This window comes from Agelaius phoeniceus, chromosome 10 (assembly GCF_051311805.1).
Source record: "Agelaius phoeniceus isolate bAgePho1 chromosome 10, bAgePho1.hap1, whole genome shotgun sequence".
In the NCBI taxonomy this organism is placed as follows: domain Eukaryota; kingdom Metazoa; phylum Chordata; class Aves; order Passeriformes; family Icteridae; genus Agelaius; species Agelaius phoeniceus.
Window position 1 is genome coordinate 21,827,211 of NC_135274.1, and position 17,344 is coordinate 21,844,554.

Below are 17,344 nucleotides of genomic sequence, written 5' to 3' on the forward strand. Positions count from 1 at the left end.
TAAAGTAGAATTAACTGGAATAAAATACCTTTTCAGACTAACACAGGCCTGAAGATGCCATCATGTAATAAATACCTTTTCACTGCTCTGGTTCACTTTCATACCAAGCATCAGTGCATGGAGCAAGACAACAATTTGGCTCTGAACAGTTGGAGTTTTTTTGAAGTGCGATGGTGTAGCTGAATACTTCCATGAGTAAAAATGCTGTCAAAGCAGTATACAATTTAAAGTTCATAAGTGAAAGAAAACGGATGGCTCATCAACAAAAAAAGTCATTTCTGAGGATAAAGACAGATTTCTTTTTCTTTAAACACTACTCATGACTCCAAGGGAAAAATTCAGTGTCTTACAGAACTAGTAGGGGAAAGCAGCAAGGACAACAAATGTCAAGTTAAAGTCAATGTATTTGCTGGTGCATCATTTAAATAGTGCCTGAAGGATAATCCCAGCAAGATGGGCATTTCAACTTGGTTTAGCAGCACCTCTAGCTGGGGTTAGAAAGTCTAATCACTTTATTAGAACAACAGTGTCATTAGAGGAGAATTTGGGAAGAAGCCGCCATAGTTTGCATTGGTTTTTTACTTCTTAAATTTTTGTGTAAAGATTTAGTGGGTAACTTCAGCAACCAGCTTGAAACTACGGATGTTTATGATTTTAGAAATTAGTATGGCAAAAGGCTGACTGTGCAACAGCCCAAGAAACATACTGTTCTTGCCCATAAAAACACAGCCTATATTTATGGGTTTTACCTCTTGTGTTTTAAGGATAGCAGAGTACAGTCTGTTTTCTTTTGCACTTTAAATGTTTTAGAGCAATACACCCTTTTCCCTCAGACATCTTCATTCCTTTCCAAGTAGTACCTGGAATTCAGATGGCACATTAAGCTTCATGCAGTTTGACCTTCCTTGCCTTTCATGCAGAGCTCCAGTGGCTCTGACTAGCAAAGTTTGAGACGCAAATAACAATTTTCATCACAACTTAGCTGCTTGTTAGGATAGCATGAATGCTCTGTTAGAGGATAAGTGTTGAAAACAAATAGTTACACTCATTAACTCACATTGGGTTTATACTGGCTTTAGCATCTTCTCCATCTAACCAACAGAACACACAGCATCACCAGCCTCCTTTGTAGTGCCACATTTGATTTTCTTCTATACAGTGAGGAAAAATTACTCCATAAAATGAAGAATAAATAAAATTAATCCAGCACTGTTTTTTGGCATTACACTGATAAGTGAAGACACTCCCTCAGTTAAAAGCTGCTGAGCCATCAGAGCACCCTGAACCTGGAATTGGCATGTCGAAAATCCGCCTTCATTTTCAGTTGCAAGGCACATACATATGCCAGTTTTCATACTGAAGGCTCCATGTCATCATCTTGGAGCACTGCTCAGAGCCCCAGCCAGACAAGGAACAAAATCCTTAGAATATAAAGCTTGAAGAAAGTACTGCATAACATGCATAGATTGGGAAAAAGATAGCAGAGGATTTTCTGGCCTTTGCGTCTTCCTGGACAGTCTTGTACCATGTGGTCATGGGGATTTCTTGACACCTTTTGCAAAAGTCAAGACTGTTTGAAGAATATCCTCACTAAAGTGTTTTCCATAGCATGCAGAGAAAACAATTCAGCACCTGAGTGTTTGATACCTATGGTTAAAGAAACTTCCCTGTCCCACCATCCAGGAGTCATGCTCACCATCTCAGCTGGAGCTGAGGCCCCTTCTCAGCTACACTCAAAGTCAGATCAAGTTTCCCCATCAGCTTGACTCAAGCTTTCCCATAGCAGAATCACACACATCCAGATCCTTAAAACATTTTAATCATGATGCAATAACTCAACAACAGGTTGGGCTGGTGCCTCCAAGAAGAGATGCAAAACAAAGGAACCTCTGGGCAATTATCCCCTTACAGTCTCTGGGTGGGAAAGTCCAGGGGTCCTCAGCTCCTGCCATGTCCCTGTCCCTCACCTGGCTGTACCACAGGTCCCCATGCCCTCAGTTCACAGCCTCTTGCCTTGGGGCCCTGCCCCTCAGCTCAACCTGCAGCCTGTACCCCAAGCTACCTGCACTAAATGTATTCCCCAACATCTGCAGCACCCAGTTTTAAACTACTAGTACAATGCTCTTTAGCAGCCAGGAGGATGGTGCTCAAGGTGAAGATGGCATGTGGCCAGAGCCATTCTAAAGAGTGTCTGGCTGTCTAAAATGAGATATGCTGCACTGAAAGCATCATCATTGTTCTCAATAGTCTATCCACTTTAAATAGTCACACCAGCAGACCACCATTAACAGCCAGCAGCTTCCCCTTTCTGCCCCCCTCCTCTTTTTATTCATAGACTTGAAATAGAAATGGCCTCGGACAAACATTTTCATTTTCAACACTTTCTACTCTGAAGTCATCTCCAGCATCAAAATGAACAACTGCAGCGTGAATTAAACCGTGTTGTAAGATACGACTTTTGCCAAGTACCACCATCTGGATATTTAAATCCACCAAATCTCTGCTATAGGGGCAAGTGCAGCGCTTACATTTCTAGAAGTGGGAAATCACCCACTCCTCAGATGTATCTACTTCTTGGTGCAGACAAGGTGCACATTGCACCAAGATCCCAGCTGAGGTAAACCCATACCAAGGAGCCTGTTCACCTGGCCTCTCTTCCTACCTGTGATGAGACTGACCACTTAAAGCTCTAGAGTACACTGTCTGCAATGATGTGCACACACTTCTGAAAAGGAAAGAAAGAAGTCCTCCTAACCCACTGATTTGTTCCTCTTCACATTTCTCTACCTGAAGCTAAAGGGTTAGAGGCAAACAGGTACAGTAAGCAGTGTTTGATAGCTGCAGCATAACACAGGGATATGTATGTGTGGAGGGAAGAAAAGTCCAAGCCAGAGGCAGTTGCCCTTTTTCATTAACACTTTCCCTGTATTTGCAACTTTCCTTACAAGCTTTGAATTCAACCTCTAAATGACATCACTCACTGCTAATTACCAGACACTACCTCTGCAGCACATTACAAAATGTCTAGATAGGGAAAAAAGGTGGATTATTTGCTCTATTTCCAACCTTTATTGCCAGGTTATCTGACTTACCTTTCAACAATCTAGTGACAGCTGTATTTTGGAAATTTTCAAGTGTAATTTATGTAAATCTGTTATTTAAGGAGTCAGGAAGTCACCCTGTTGCACTGCTCCTACTATATTCTTATTCCATATCTAATGTTAAGAACATCATCTTTGCTGGAATGTCAAGAGAAGACATCTCCCAGGCTATAATTTGCTTTGCCCTCTCCTATATCTATGTTGGTCAAAAAGAAGTTTATACAGGTGCATCAGATTTTGACATAAAACCCCAACCAGATTATGATCCAAAGCAGCCCAGAGTTTATACAACCAGATTTTGAAAAATCTCCACAGTTGGATGCTCCAGAACTTCACTGGGCAAAATCTGCTTGACTAGCCTAACAATGAGAAAGCTTTTCCCCTAAATTCAATGTAAACATCTGTGACTTCAGTTTATGTCCTTTGCCTCTCAGCTTCCTGCCATACAGTGCCGTAAGAGCCTGGCTCTGTCTACTTGGTAACTTGCTCAAAGGCACAGGGAGGCTGCTGTCAGCTCCCCCATAGAGCTACAGTTCCCCTGTACCCAGTCAACCCAGGATACTGTGGGACTATGGTTTATTTTATGAGATGCAGCTCCACATGTCCAAATTATGACTTCCGAGAGAAACTGCAGCAGTTTTTTATCTAGAAACCAAAGAGCTCACATTTTTGCCAGCAGAAAAATTAAAAAAAAAAGGTCTGGTTAAGAAAATGGTCTTACTTGCCAAAATACATCTTGAAAAAAAAAAGAAAAAAAGCTGAAAAACACAGTAATGCAGCACTAGAAGTAGAACACCCACCTCCTGGTTTTCCCAGTATCTCAGGCATAAGACTGCTTTGCAAGAACAGCCACATTCACAAATAGAACAGTAAATCCCTAGCAGCATTTATCTAAATACAGAAAAGCATATTCCATACAGAAGTTTAGCAACAAAAACAGAGAAGGTCTGATTTAGTAAATCCAGTTTGCCTTACTTATTATTTAGCAAACACCTTCTACTAAAACCCTACAGTTTGTTGACGGCAATCTGAAATGTGTTGAAGTAGGATACACATACAGAATGTCTTATTTACTAAAGCAGAATTATTTTTAGAAAAGCTGAATGTAGAACAAGCTACATCTTGCTCTAACTTACAGCTGAGCATCCTGTTTACATGCTGATGTCCATGTTTACTTTTTTGGTTACAGGAAGCAATGCCAAAAGACTTGAAATAATTTTGCCTCCTGCTGCCTATCAAGTTATTCCACTCCTGTAGGAAACAATGGCTGGGGGTCAGGTTAACTCATGCAGAGAAATGCAGAGTGCAGATTTTCACTGCTCTAAGACAATGCCACTTTAACAGTTTTGCTACAAGGATCTGCTTTGCCAGGCTTCTTTGCCCAATCTGTCTCTCTGAAATATGTACAACTTCCTTCTGGCACTTTTGCTTAGAATATTCTTTAAATTATTTTTCCTTCTCTCCAAACCTTGCTCTCTCTCTTACAGTACTAGCATTTTCACATGATTTGCCCTCTGTCTTCACGCTGCAGTCTTAACACATCAGTCAGATGCAACAGCAGTTTCTACATTCTATTCTGGCATTTTTGTTTTATTTTATTAATTTATATCTTGAAAAGTAGAATGACTGGCCTCCTAGAGGGTTAAGAGGAGGAAGCCAGGACAGTTCTCCATATGAATCTCTGTGCAAGTGCCAGCTGGATTTCACAGCCCCATGCTCGGCAAAGCACAGAACAAGAACGCTGTTAGTATTCTTGGAGTGCTCTGAAGAGGAACAGGAAAAGGCAAGAAAATAATCTTACTCTGTACCAGAATGAAGTGCTGGAAAGTCAAAGAGGAGAATTCAAACTCCATCCTTCCCACAGCACATAATCAACATCACTCACAGTCACTCTCATGCATCACAGTGACACTAAAGGTAATAAGCTGTACGTGAAAGAAGGGAAATACTGAAAAGGTGTTGTTGCAGCATATCCCCCTTTCCTCCTGCTCTCCAAAGCTGAACATTACTCCAAGGATACTGAAAATTCTGCTTGCTGAGCCTCTGCCCACCATGCACCCACTCCCACCTCTTGGGATATATTTTTTGATGACTTACAGCAACACACTCTTCCAAATAACCCGAGCTCACTTAGACTCTGAGTTTATAATTTAATGGCCAATTTAGCCTACCTTGAAATCACTGCTAAGGAGCATGAGGCAGCCCTAACCACAGACATAGCCCTAAAGCCCAGGCAATGTTGGGATGATATGGAAGTGTTGATGGCTCCCCAAGAGCTTAGACAGGGTGTGCACAAAGCTCAGAGCCTCTGGGTTGCTCCTGTGCATACAAACAGGTTAATTCAAACCTGTTTGAAATAAAACCACTGAGCTTTATTAATTCTCTATCAAGAGAAATTAGTATTGAAACAGATCCAGAACAAAACCAAATAATAAAATCCCCATTCTCCCATTGTGAAGAGCATCTGTGTGGGGGAAGCAGAACTGGGGACAGTCCTGACCCTATTTCCTCTACCTGCTTCACTCTGCAAGTAGACACATATTTACCCTGCCATTCTTAGCATATCCCAAATATAAGTGCAAGAGGCACTGCCACATGGCACAGTATTGCACACAAGGAAAATCCTCCAAATTCCAGGGTTATATAGAAAGGGGGAAAGCACCCATTTCTTCACCTCAGGGGCAAAATTGTGCTTCACATGTGTGATGGACTGAATAGTGCTTCATCATAAGAGCCAATGTTCTTTTAACTCCCCTGTAGCTCCTAAAACATAGATCTTAGTTTTGTACCTGATTTGCTAAATGGGTTTCCCTTCTATTATACCTTTAAAAATAAAAAGGGATGATAAATACAAAATTTCATGATTTACTGTGCTCCCCAGAAAGTAGATATTAGGAGGACTGTTCTCAGGTAAGAAATAAATCTGAAATAAAAATAACCAAAAACTCCCAAACAAATATGTCATTCCCCCTCTTCCACAAGGAGAGGGTGGGTATTCCTCATGGGAAAAAAAAAAAAGCCAGAAGAAAAAGCTAAGTAGTTATTAATGTGAAAATAGTCTAACAACACCTTCTATGACTTATACCAGCAAAAAGCCCTAGGACAGTTCCATCTCACACAGATTAAATTTTAGTGCTACATATAGCAAAACAAGTGGTAACAAAAAGTTAGAACAAAACCCACATAATACAGGCATCAAATCAACAAAGTAATTAGGATCATAAGCATTCCAAGAAAATCAACAGTTTGGCATTCTTCTACCATGTAGCACTTTATCAGAAGGATGTAGGATTCTTAAAAAAAAAACCCAACCAAACAAATACTTCTCCCAGTTCTGAATCCTCACTTTGCACTTTTCATGTTGCTTTGCTGTCTGAAAGGCAGTGAGTGGGTACAGCTCCTTTGCTGTACTCCTTCTAACTCCCCTGGTCCATCCCCACCTTAAAACACATCCATTCAGGAGTACCTGCAAAACAACCATATAAATTCTCTCCCCTTTAAGATACTCAAACACCCACCTCCATTGATGGCAAAAGCTCTTCTCCACAGACTGAAGATGTCCTGCGTGTGTCTTTCCAGCAGAGACTTGTGGAAGTTGCAGCCCCAGCTACAAACATTGATGCTCATTAACGCCCTTTGACAACTTTATGTAGTGCATGAACTCCCAAATGCAAAACTCCTGGCTGCTGTTATCTGAAGGAACCTGCATCACCAGGGCTCAGCCTGGGTTTGGGATTCCAAGAGAAAAACACCTGAGCAAGAAACGGCTGGGACTGACCCAGGACTTGAACACACAAGGAGTGACTATAGCATCAGCTGATGCTTGTTTGATGCTCATCTTTAGCCTCCTGATGGGCCTCAAGTCTGAAAAAAAAGCCCAAAACAGAATTTAGGCAACTGTTTTGTTAATTCTTGTCACCACGTACACCACTCTCTGTCATCAAACATGCAGGATTGCCTCTTTGGCAGAAAAGAGCTGTGTTTGATGGTGCAATAACAGCTGTGCAATTACATCCAGTCCTCTCCAAAGCCACATCCAAAGTTCCTGCAGCCACTTTTGCATTGCCTATGAAATGCAGTTAGAGTTTGTGTTAGAAAGTCCAAGAATCTCAGGTGCATCTGAACAAGGCTATGGAGAAGTGAAATTGCCCCACTGGTAAAAGGTAAAGGTCCCCCACTGATTTCAATATGTCACAAAATATACAATGCCTTTTTTTATAATGGAGCAAGAATAAATCAGCCTTTCATTATCAAGAAGAAACAATATTACTTGTTCTGGAGCTCTCTGCCTTTCAGAGAGGAGTGTGCTCTGAAATATTGTCACTTTTGTTGCTTCCAATATGTCAGCTTGGAAAGGAGATCACAGAAAGAAGATCAGGCCAAGACAAACATTTTACTGCCCTTTTTTCCACCCTGATTACGATTGCTTTTGGGTTGCTATCAGGAAATTTTAGTATCTCATACCAGCCAGATGAAGTTTTTTACTGGGCTCAGTGTCCTTACAAGGCTCAGACTTTGATGAGATCTTATTTCATTTTTCAGCTCTTGCCCAACTGCAGTGCCTTTTAATTGAAAATTAGCTACTATTTAGCTATATCTTGTGTCACACTCTGCGTTTCACACCCCAGAAGAAGTTTTCAGGAAATCACTGCATCCCTAACCACCTTTGTAGACCCAAATCATAAGATTTCATTAACTCATTTGCTCAGCATGATGGGAAGGAAGACATAAACCAGGTGTGGCTGTGCAGAGCTGAGGTACAGCACCACTGGAAGCAGCCCTGTGTCCCTGTGCCCTCCCTGTGTCCTGGGCTCCAAGCCCCAACCAGGCAGCCCTGGGTGTACCCTGGGTGTTCTCCTGCCTTCTCCAGGTTCTCAGTGAACCTCCCCCATGGAGAAACTGTGATTTACTTTTTACTTAGTGCTGCCTACAAAGAGCCTCTCGATTTTTAGTCCATTAACAAATCTTTCCTGGGATCTATTAACATGTCACTGTGGAATGCCTTTTCCTTCAAAGTTTAATACCTCTTAACTCTCTCTTAATCACATTGCTCTACTCCACTTCATAGCCTGTGGCTTCGGGGAACCTTTGCCTTTTATTAGTACCCATATACAATCGTGTTGTCATTCCAAAATCCAGCGCTGCTTTGGGTTTCATAAATTCTTATCACTTTGATTTACTTGGTGTGTCCACAGCTCCCTGAGAAGGGAGATGTGCAGGCAGGGCAAGGAATGAAATGTTACAGAACAAAGCTGTGCCAGTGCATTCTTTCAGAGGGAGGAGCTGTGCCTGACAGGAGACACAGCCCCTTCTTCCCTGAGGCAGTGGCAGGCAATGTTAACACTAATATTGGTTTGGTCAAATCCTTGCTACAGCCCCTGGAGGTATTGAAAAGATGTGGAGATGTGGCACTTGGGGACATGGTTTGGTGGTGGGCTTGGCAGTGCTGGAGCAGTGGTTGGATTTGATGATCTTGAAGGTCTTTTCAGACCTGAGTGATTCTGTGGTTCCTGTTCTGACAGTTGGTGAGAGCTGACAGGTTTCCATGCTCACAGCTGTGTTTTTCATTTTTCCAAATGAAAAACTGCTCCTACCTTGGTAGTGCCCCATAAAGGAGCATCTCTGATGCCACAGCCTTGTGAGGGTCACGGTGTTTCTGCTTTGGCCCATCTAGAAGGTGTCTGAGTGCCTGGTGAGGGAGGGAAGGGACTGTCTGCTACCCATTTTCAGTCATTTGCACCTCCAGGTGAGCAAAAAGAGTACTGAAAGTCCTTTTTTAGAAATGCACATTTAGATATCTGTTTTATCTGTTGTTTGAGGTGATATTTTGCACTTTATAAAGGTGTTTGTGAATGACATAGGAATGTTTCAGTGTAATAAAGCTGTGGTCTCTATTTGGTAAATTCCTTATATATGTTACTGAATTCATTACTGAAGAATACAAAACTAAGTTTATGAAATTGTGTAAAAGCAGCTCCTGACAATTCTTTTGTGGTTTTGGGGTTTTTTTTCCTCAATGCCATTTTACTGAGAAGCATATTATAATGCAATTTAAGGTGCTGTAGTACTAGGAACACGAACAAGATGGATTCACTAATTAAATGGAAACAAGGTCCAGCCTGACATCTCTAAAATACAGCAGATCCCATCACAGCCACATGCTTGTCTCCCTGCTGTTGGAGATTTGTCATTTGCAAGGTACCTAGGTTTTGTCTCAGCAACATGTCAAAGAATCTGAAAAATATCTCATCTCTCTTCTAATAAGACACCATCTGCCTTTTTTTTAGAGTAGCCTCCAAGCAGGCATTGTCTGGGTCTGTTTAAGCACTGTTTGTCTGCTTTTCTTTACAAGAGTTTTTTGATTTTATTTTTTCCCAGAAGTCAGAGTTGCTGCAATGTGCTCTGTGTGGTGGAAGTGTTCAAAAGCATTGGGAATGTGCAGCTTGTACAGAATGCACTGCCTGCCTGTGAAATGGTGTTAGACACAGAGAATACAGTATATAGATTCTTTGGCATCTATATCAGCTTCCTGTTTATTTCTGAATATAATTTAGGTCCTAGTTTTTTACCTGGTTGGATCCTGACAGGTTACTGGGTTTGTCTGTATGAATTGCCATAGCAACTGTGATCCTGGAGCAAACAGTCATGAGCTTTAATAGCCTGGGGGTCTGCAGCAGAGCACTCTTAATTTAGAGGCCTTCATATCTCCAATCTGGGTCATTTCACCAGCTTGATTGGGCTTATTTTCTGTACTTCAGCATGATTCACGTTGTGATCTGTGGGCTACAGGGAGAGGAGAGATGTGAGTTTGTGTTTGTTTATTGAGGAAGGATTGCACTCTCTGAATAAACACCATTCTAGAACAAAACCCAATGTGTAGGTAGGCTCAGATGTACATTTTGATGCAAAGGTTATGTTCTACATTATTGCAAGGCTTGGGTTCACATCTGAAGCTGAGACGAGACACTGAGCACTAAAACATCCCATTATGTTCAGCTTGTGCTGAAGCTGAATTTGGCCTGGGTTGTGCTGTGCCTCAGGTGCCCCAGTGCCTCAGCCTGAGCAGTGCTCAGTGCAGCTCTTTGCAGCTCTTTGCAGCTCTGGACTCTTTCACAGCAGCTGTGCTGCCATTGTTGTTCTCACAGCTTTGTTTAATTGTTCCCCTGGCCATGCACCTGCAAACCCCAATAATTTTATATGGCAGGTTCTCGTGGGAAGCCATTACCACTGGTGTGAAAATCAGCCCTTTCCCCCAGCTTTTTCATACCTCATTTTGTAGGTGCTAGTTTGTGTCAGAGACAACTGAAACAGCAAAGCAGTGTTTGTGTACTCTGTACTATTAGTATTTTAAACACTGAAATATTAGCCAAGAACACATGGGCACAGGAGGTCAATGGCCAACGTGCAACAATTTCCCTAATTACTGTACTCAGCTGTAATCATGCCACAAAGAGGAGCATCCAAGAGGGAGTTTGGGTTGGTCCCACTGAGAAAAAAAGCATATACTAAATAGTGGGAAAGTGTGCAAGAAAAATCATCATCTCTCTCTTCATCCTCACCATTGCTGCACAAGAGAGTCAGCCCAGAGGACGCCTGGCTGGGGACCCCAGCACTGCTCTTCCCAGCCACCCACAGAGGAGATTTCCCCTCTCCTTCTGTGTGTCCTCATCTGCAGAGCCTGCTTACACTACTCTGAGTGTGGCTCAACACCCTGCATGCAACGTTCCCAACAGTGTGAATAAGAATTATGGGAATTATTGAAGCCATGAGGGTAGGGAAAGTCACAAACACTGTGACTTTATCTGCTGTGGCAGATAAATCACATGGCATTTTTTTGGTTTTCACTGGGTCTGCCTCACTCATTTGGTGGAGCAGAAAGCAACAGCTACTCAAATGTTATGCCTTAAAAAACACAAAATTTCAATGTAGATTTCAATATTGACAATAACAGCTATTAGTTGGTCATTTGATCAGTACTTACACATACTTAACTGCCATTACAGTTTTACCTGACATACTGCACCTATTTTAATAAAAATTGTGTAGTTGGAGATTTTCTCAGTGTGAACAGCTGGGTGTCAAAAGCCAAACTGCCCAAGCAGTCTGTGTGAGCAGCAGAAGTAGACACCTGCCCACTCATTTTTTGACAGGCATGGCTTTAGTCACAGCTTCTGTGAAAATAAATATTGTTGAAAATACATTTTCTCTTTTACCACTGAGACAGTTTTTAACAGTTGTGGACATTCCCATGTCCTTCAGACGAATGAGGCTACCTATCTTCTTCCTAGAACAGCAAACATCAAGCAAAGGGAGCTGAAATTACTCTGAAAAAGCAATTTTGTGTGAATCTGGAATATCCAGAGGTGCACTGACCTACTCACTCACATTACATCTCCTTGACTGCTGTTGCTTGTAGAGAGATGAGTAAAGCCAGAAAAGTCACTCAACTTTTGCCTTTTGGGCAATCCCACTCTGCCCTTCTCCTTCCTTAGAAAGCTTCAAAAGCAGCTATTTTCACAACCTGAGTGTTAACAGAGCTGGCTGCTGTCATGCAGTTACCAGGTGGCTCTGTCAGACTCAAATCTTGGTCTCCTGTGCAAGCACAGAATGGGGGAAGAAAAAGGAGAAAAAGTGTAAGACAATGGTAGTTTTACAGTCTCCTTTCTCAGCTTGCAGACTGGAGATAGGAGTAGGCAAGCTTTATGATGGTGAGGAGAAATCAATACATTTTCATTGATTCTTGTAGCTGCAGAACTCTCACCCAAGCACAAGTACAGGGGTGGGAGCATGAGTTCATGACTGTCCTGCCACACTACCCATGTAGAAATCCTCAGAAATCTGCTCTGGGCTTCACCAGGGATGGAGCCTGCTCCCTGACATGACTGCAGCCACAGCAGCTGGCCCAGGATCCTGCAAATTATCCCCTGCACAGGCCAGAATCTCCAGCAAAGCCAGTGGCAGCTGCAGCTGAAGGCAGAGCTTCACCTAAGGAAAATACTGCCTTTACAAAAGACTGTTTTCAAACAATTGCACAAAGTCTATCGAAACAATGCATTGTGTTCCAATAGAAAGAGGTCCACAAAGTTATATGTGAAGAATGACACAGAAATAGAAACATCAGAACAAAACAGCTTGGAAAGCCAGCTAAGAAGTTGCACAGTCAGACCAGAATGCAATTAAGAACTTGGAGCAAGCATATAGTTTTGAAACAAAAGGAATTGGAAGCAAATTATAAAAATTTGAATATGAAAAATAATTGAGGCAGACTTCTGAGGGTTACATTTAGTTTATATTTTTGCCAATCCTCTAAAAAACATCAGTGGGAGTCTTTTAGAGTTGTTTTGATTTTGCAGAAACATTAATTTCCTTAATTGGCATTTTCAGCTTCTGTTGGAAAATTTCTGACCTGCTCAACTCTATTGAGAATTTGTTCATTAGCAAAGTGTGAGGGTCTGTCACATTTTCAGTTGCTGCAAAGCTGTCAAATGGTGTAAAACTTATTGGAAGGTCCTTTTACTGTTATGGCCCACCTTTGCAGGTGACATTTTATAACAGATTTGATTGTGCCACAATGGACCTGACCTTTGTGTCATGTCTTTTCTTCCCGTTTCTTCAGCAGAGTCCATTATCTCTTGATCCAGATTCCTTCTGCTCTTCTCTTTGACTTTGTGTTACTTTCCACTCCATTCCCAGGCTGCACCGCCTAACACCCTATACCTGCTTTTGATGTCACCAAACAGGGACAATGACTATAAAGTTATTTCCCTTTACAAGTCAAACCTGGAAGGTCTCTCTGTTGTTGTTCATTCTATTTCCATTGCTGGTGTAAGTGTCCTTGTTGTTTTTCCCACTAGTGAAGAAAGGGCAAGTGTCATAATCACTGAAGCAAAGACTTCGCTTTGAAGCCGTATTGATTTTTTCCTTTTCCCTTCTGAAGCTTTGCCAGGCTCCATAAAAGCCTGTCTCTTGTTCAGAAACTCTTTGGACTGAGAGACAACAGGGGCAGCAGAGCCAGCGGGGTGCAGTGGGAAGTTAGGGCATCTGCTGGGGAATGACAATCGTGACAGCAGCATGGAAAAGAAAGAGGTCATTTTATTTTTATCTGTACTCTGAGAATGGCTGTGCATCAGAGCAAAGCCAAACGGGAAGCTCAGCTTTAATTCCAATTTGTGATTCCTCCTTGTCCAAACCTGAATATGCACATTTTTCTAGGGTTAAGCTGTTGACAGCAAGACACTGAGACCACTTAAGTGACTTGGCCAGAGGCTGAACCATGAAAGTGTCAACAGCAGGAGGTTGTGGCACAGTGCTGTGGGGATGTGAGCCTTACCCTGCACTAGACTGGAGCAGCAGCATCGTATGGACTGGCAGAGAACTCCTGAATGAAGGTCCAGGGCTACCACAGGACTCCTGTTCAAGGGATCTGAAATGCTCAGCTTAGACATAGCTTATGCAAAGCAGAAATATCCAATAGCATTTATTCAGCTCCCATGTGTGGCAAGGACCCAAAATTACTCTCTTCTATCACAAAATGCCTCTTCTATCACAAAATGCCTCTGTCTTTTGTAGGTTCCTTGCAGTCTGTGAGCACATACGCTTATCTATTATCTGTGCATTGGAGAGTCTCTCACTCTGAGCACCAAGATAGGTGCTGGCTTTAAGCTTTAGTTCAAAGTGGTCTCCCAGTGCCTCCACCACTCTTCCAACATGTTTCATTCACGCTGACCAGAGGAAAGAATGTCACTTATTAAAACATCAATGCCACTTCTTGCCATGCTTCTGTATTTCTTGGAGCTGTCAGGATGGGAGAGCTGGTCTTCCAAAGCTCATTAGATAAACAGCTGCACCTGGAGCTGCTTGTAAAATTACAGCAGCTGCCTTTTGCAGAGTAGGTCAAGTAATAACTATAGTAGTTTTCTACCACTTTTTTTTTTTAAATTAGTACCTACTGCCAGAAATTCAATAACAACAATAAGAATTATTCTTACTGCTCATGAGTGTAGTCATAAAGTTCTTTAAAACCTAAAAATACATAAAATGGCTTCCAAATTCTCAGCTATTTTGAGAATTGTGCATATGAGACAGCTGGAAATGAGACTTTTTTTTTAAACACCTCAAAAAAACCTGTTATCAACAGCAATGAGAGGGTTTTGTTGATTAAAGGATGTTTTCCTCTATTCATTTGTAAGGGAAGTGAATCATTAAGTGCTGTCTGAAAACCTTCTTCATACTGAATAGAAGGAAAATGCTTTGTGGTCATTAGGGCTTACAGGAATAGCCTGAACACCCACCACCATCTATTTGTGCTGCAGATCAGCTCTGCTCCAGCTGCTGATGCCACTTGTCAATGGACTGCAGGCTCCCCCCACTGCAACAGCCCCACTGCTGCTTTTCCTTTCCCTTCCAGCCAGCTCTACCAGCCAGGGCAATTTTGCAGCCTCTTTCTCCAAGGAGACGAAGCATCTTAAAGCTGTGTCCCCCTGCAGAGGGCAAGAAAAAACATAATTTATGTTGTTTGCCCTGTCAGGACCTAAGCACATCAAGTAATGAACAGAAGGAAGCTGTTTGGGTGTCCTGGTTCAGCTTTGACTTTGCAGTTTCCTGCTTTCCCTTTTGGGGCACATCACACTGTTGACTTCTGCACCTGTGTTACCCACCCAGTCCTCAGTGTACATTTGTTTTCATTATTCCTGCACCCTCCTGCTGGTTTTTCTGACAAGCTCAGGATCTGAAAACTGCTTTCCCAGACCTTTAAGTAACAACCCATCATCAGCTGTGCTGTGTATGGGAGGCTGCAGCTTGAATTTGTTTCCACAAAAGGTGCAAGACCTGCCTAATCAGCACTTACCTAAGTTTGCTCATGCCAGACAGAGTCAATTTACAGACCCTGCCTGCTGTTGACCCTGCTGTCTGCTCTGGGTTATTCTGGCCTGCCTCCACTTTCTGAAATTAAATGTTAGTATTTTTAATTGCAGGTTTTAACTCTTGCCTAATGGGGCACAAGCTCATGCTGTTAGAGGTCTGTCCAAGAGAAGTGAGGGGGACTGCATGGAGAGGAGCTGCAGTTGCTGGTAGTGACAAAATGGGTCTGTGCCTTCTGTCCCTCATCTGCCACTGAAAAAATCTCAGTCCCACTGTCCCCTTGCCACTGCTGCCCAGCTCACAGGCACCACCACAGGCCTGAGAGAATGCAGATTTTGGAACAGGATGCCTCCCAGCCAGTTTAACCCAGAGCAGCTCTGAGGCTGCTGCTTGTTTGTGTTGCAGCTGAGTGAGCTTGTAGCTGCTGGAGGATTTGTCCTGTGGGTAGGCATCTCGGGCTTGCATGGGGTAAATGCTCAGTGCAGGCTAGAAATCATGCTGGTTTATTGCTATTCTTTCCTTTTTGTTGGTGAAAACATGTGAAATAAAACTAGTTCATTCAAAATAATAATTGCAATGTAATTTTGTGAACATTTTGAAAAATATGGACTATTTTTCTATATATTATGAAATTTGACCAAAGAAAATATGAACAATTTTTTTTTCTTTTTCTAAACCAATAAATAAATGATTGGTAAGATTATTATGGCACTTCTTTCTCTTTGATTTTTAATGAGACTTTTCTTTCTTCTATGCAACTATCTATTGTTGATCCCATCTTAAAAATAGTTTCACATTATGGGAAGAACGTAGTCTATAGCACAGCTTGCTAGATGGGGTGTCAAAGGTTTGCAGTCTGCAAATTCCAAGTTCAGCTCCTTATCATATGATCAGTTTTCACCACCCACAGACCATTGCAACACAGACCCAGGATGAACATCCATGAAAAAATAAACTCAGCACCTACCTGGGGGATTGTGGACACATCACAGAAGTTATGAAGCCAGCCTCACAAGCTGATTTATGGCAACTATGAAGAAGCTGCAGATCTGCTCTACTTTGGAAACAAACAGCTGAAAATTTAAGCTGCTGTCACCTAGGGTGCAGCAAAACCACAGAAGGTCTGCTGTGAGGTAACAGCTGTGAGAGTTAAGGTCACCAGCAAGCCAACAGCTCAGATTAAAATTTTAAGCTCAGAAAATGTTTGCTTGTTTTTTTCTTAAGATGTTTTTCCAAGATTTGATTTGCTGTTTCTATTTCCTTCACACACCAGACCACAGCCCTAGCTCCATTACCATCATGGCAGTGATAAAAACCTGAAATAAGCTCCTTGGGTGCTCTCTCCCGCTGCGTTTCAGCCCAATGCCTGTAAATTCCCTGTGGAAGGCTGCAACCACTTATCCTTACCAACCTGCACAGAGATGCTTTCCAGCTGCCTTTTCATGGCCTTTCTTGGTTTTCCAGTGAGACTTTGGCACTGCCCAGACAGCTGGAGGAGCTATGGAAGCTGCAGTGTTTGTGGTGTGAAGCTGGAAGGTTTTTTTTTACACTGTCACAATGTTTGTGCAGAGCAGTTGCATTACACTCACCAAGTTGGAGTGTACCTGTGCAACAGCCTCACAACATCCCAGGGTTGTGTGTCACTAACATCAGCCAGGCAAAGATATTTTTACACTCACAAGTTGAACAAGAACATTCAGGATTTCTTTTTTCATTAGCATGTACCTGTAAGAATGAAGATGGAAACCAGAGTAGATATTAATGCAAATCTAATTGCAGAAGCTGTCTGAATGCCAGCGGGGAAATTCCTGTTGTCAAGGATGAAAGACAAGACATGTCCCATTTCCCAGAAGTGCTCTTCATTAACTCTGTGAAAGTCAAACAGCTAATATCCAGGTGAGTGTTCTGCACAAGCTCCTTTGCTCTCCTCCTCTGAAATTGCAGGACTCAAGGTAAAGACACATAGGTAATGGTCACAATATTGAGAAAGGTTATTTTCTGCTGATCAGATGTGGACCTTGTTTAATCATACCAACCCAAACACCTCCACTGCAAACCAAAGGCTGCTATGCCCAGTATCTGGGTTAACAAAATGGCAACTCCTTGGCAAATTCTTCAAATAAAAGAGAGTTTGTTGAAAATCTTGGAATCAATGCGTCCAAGGAATGCTCACAGCTGTTATCTGAAATTCATAATTTTCTAGCTTTGACTGCTAATCTGAGAAAGCAGCTTTACAGAAGGCTTACACATCAACAGGATGGACAGCACTTGGTGCTGATTGCACCACAGGTAGTCCCCTTCAGCTGGTGCTTTTCCTATTGATCTCTGTTCTAAATGGATGATGTTTAGTAGCTTCATAAGCAATGAAACCATCAATATCT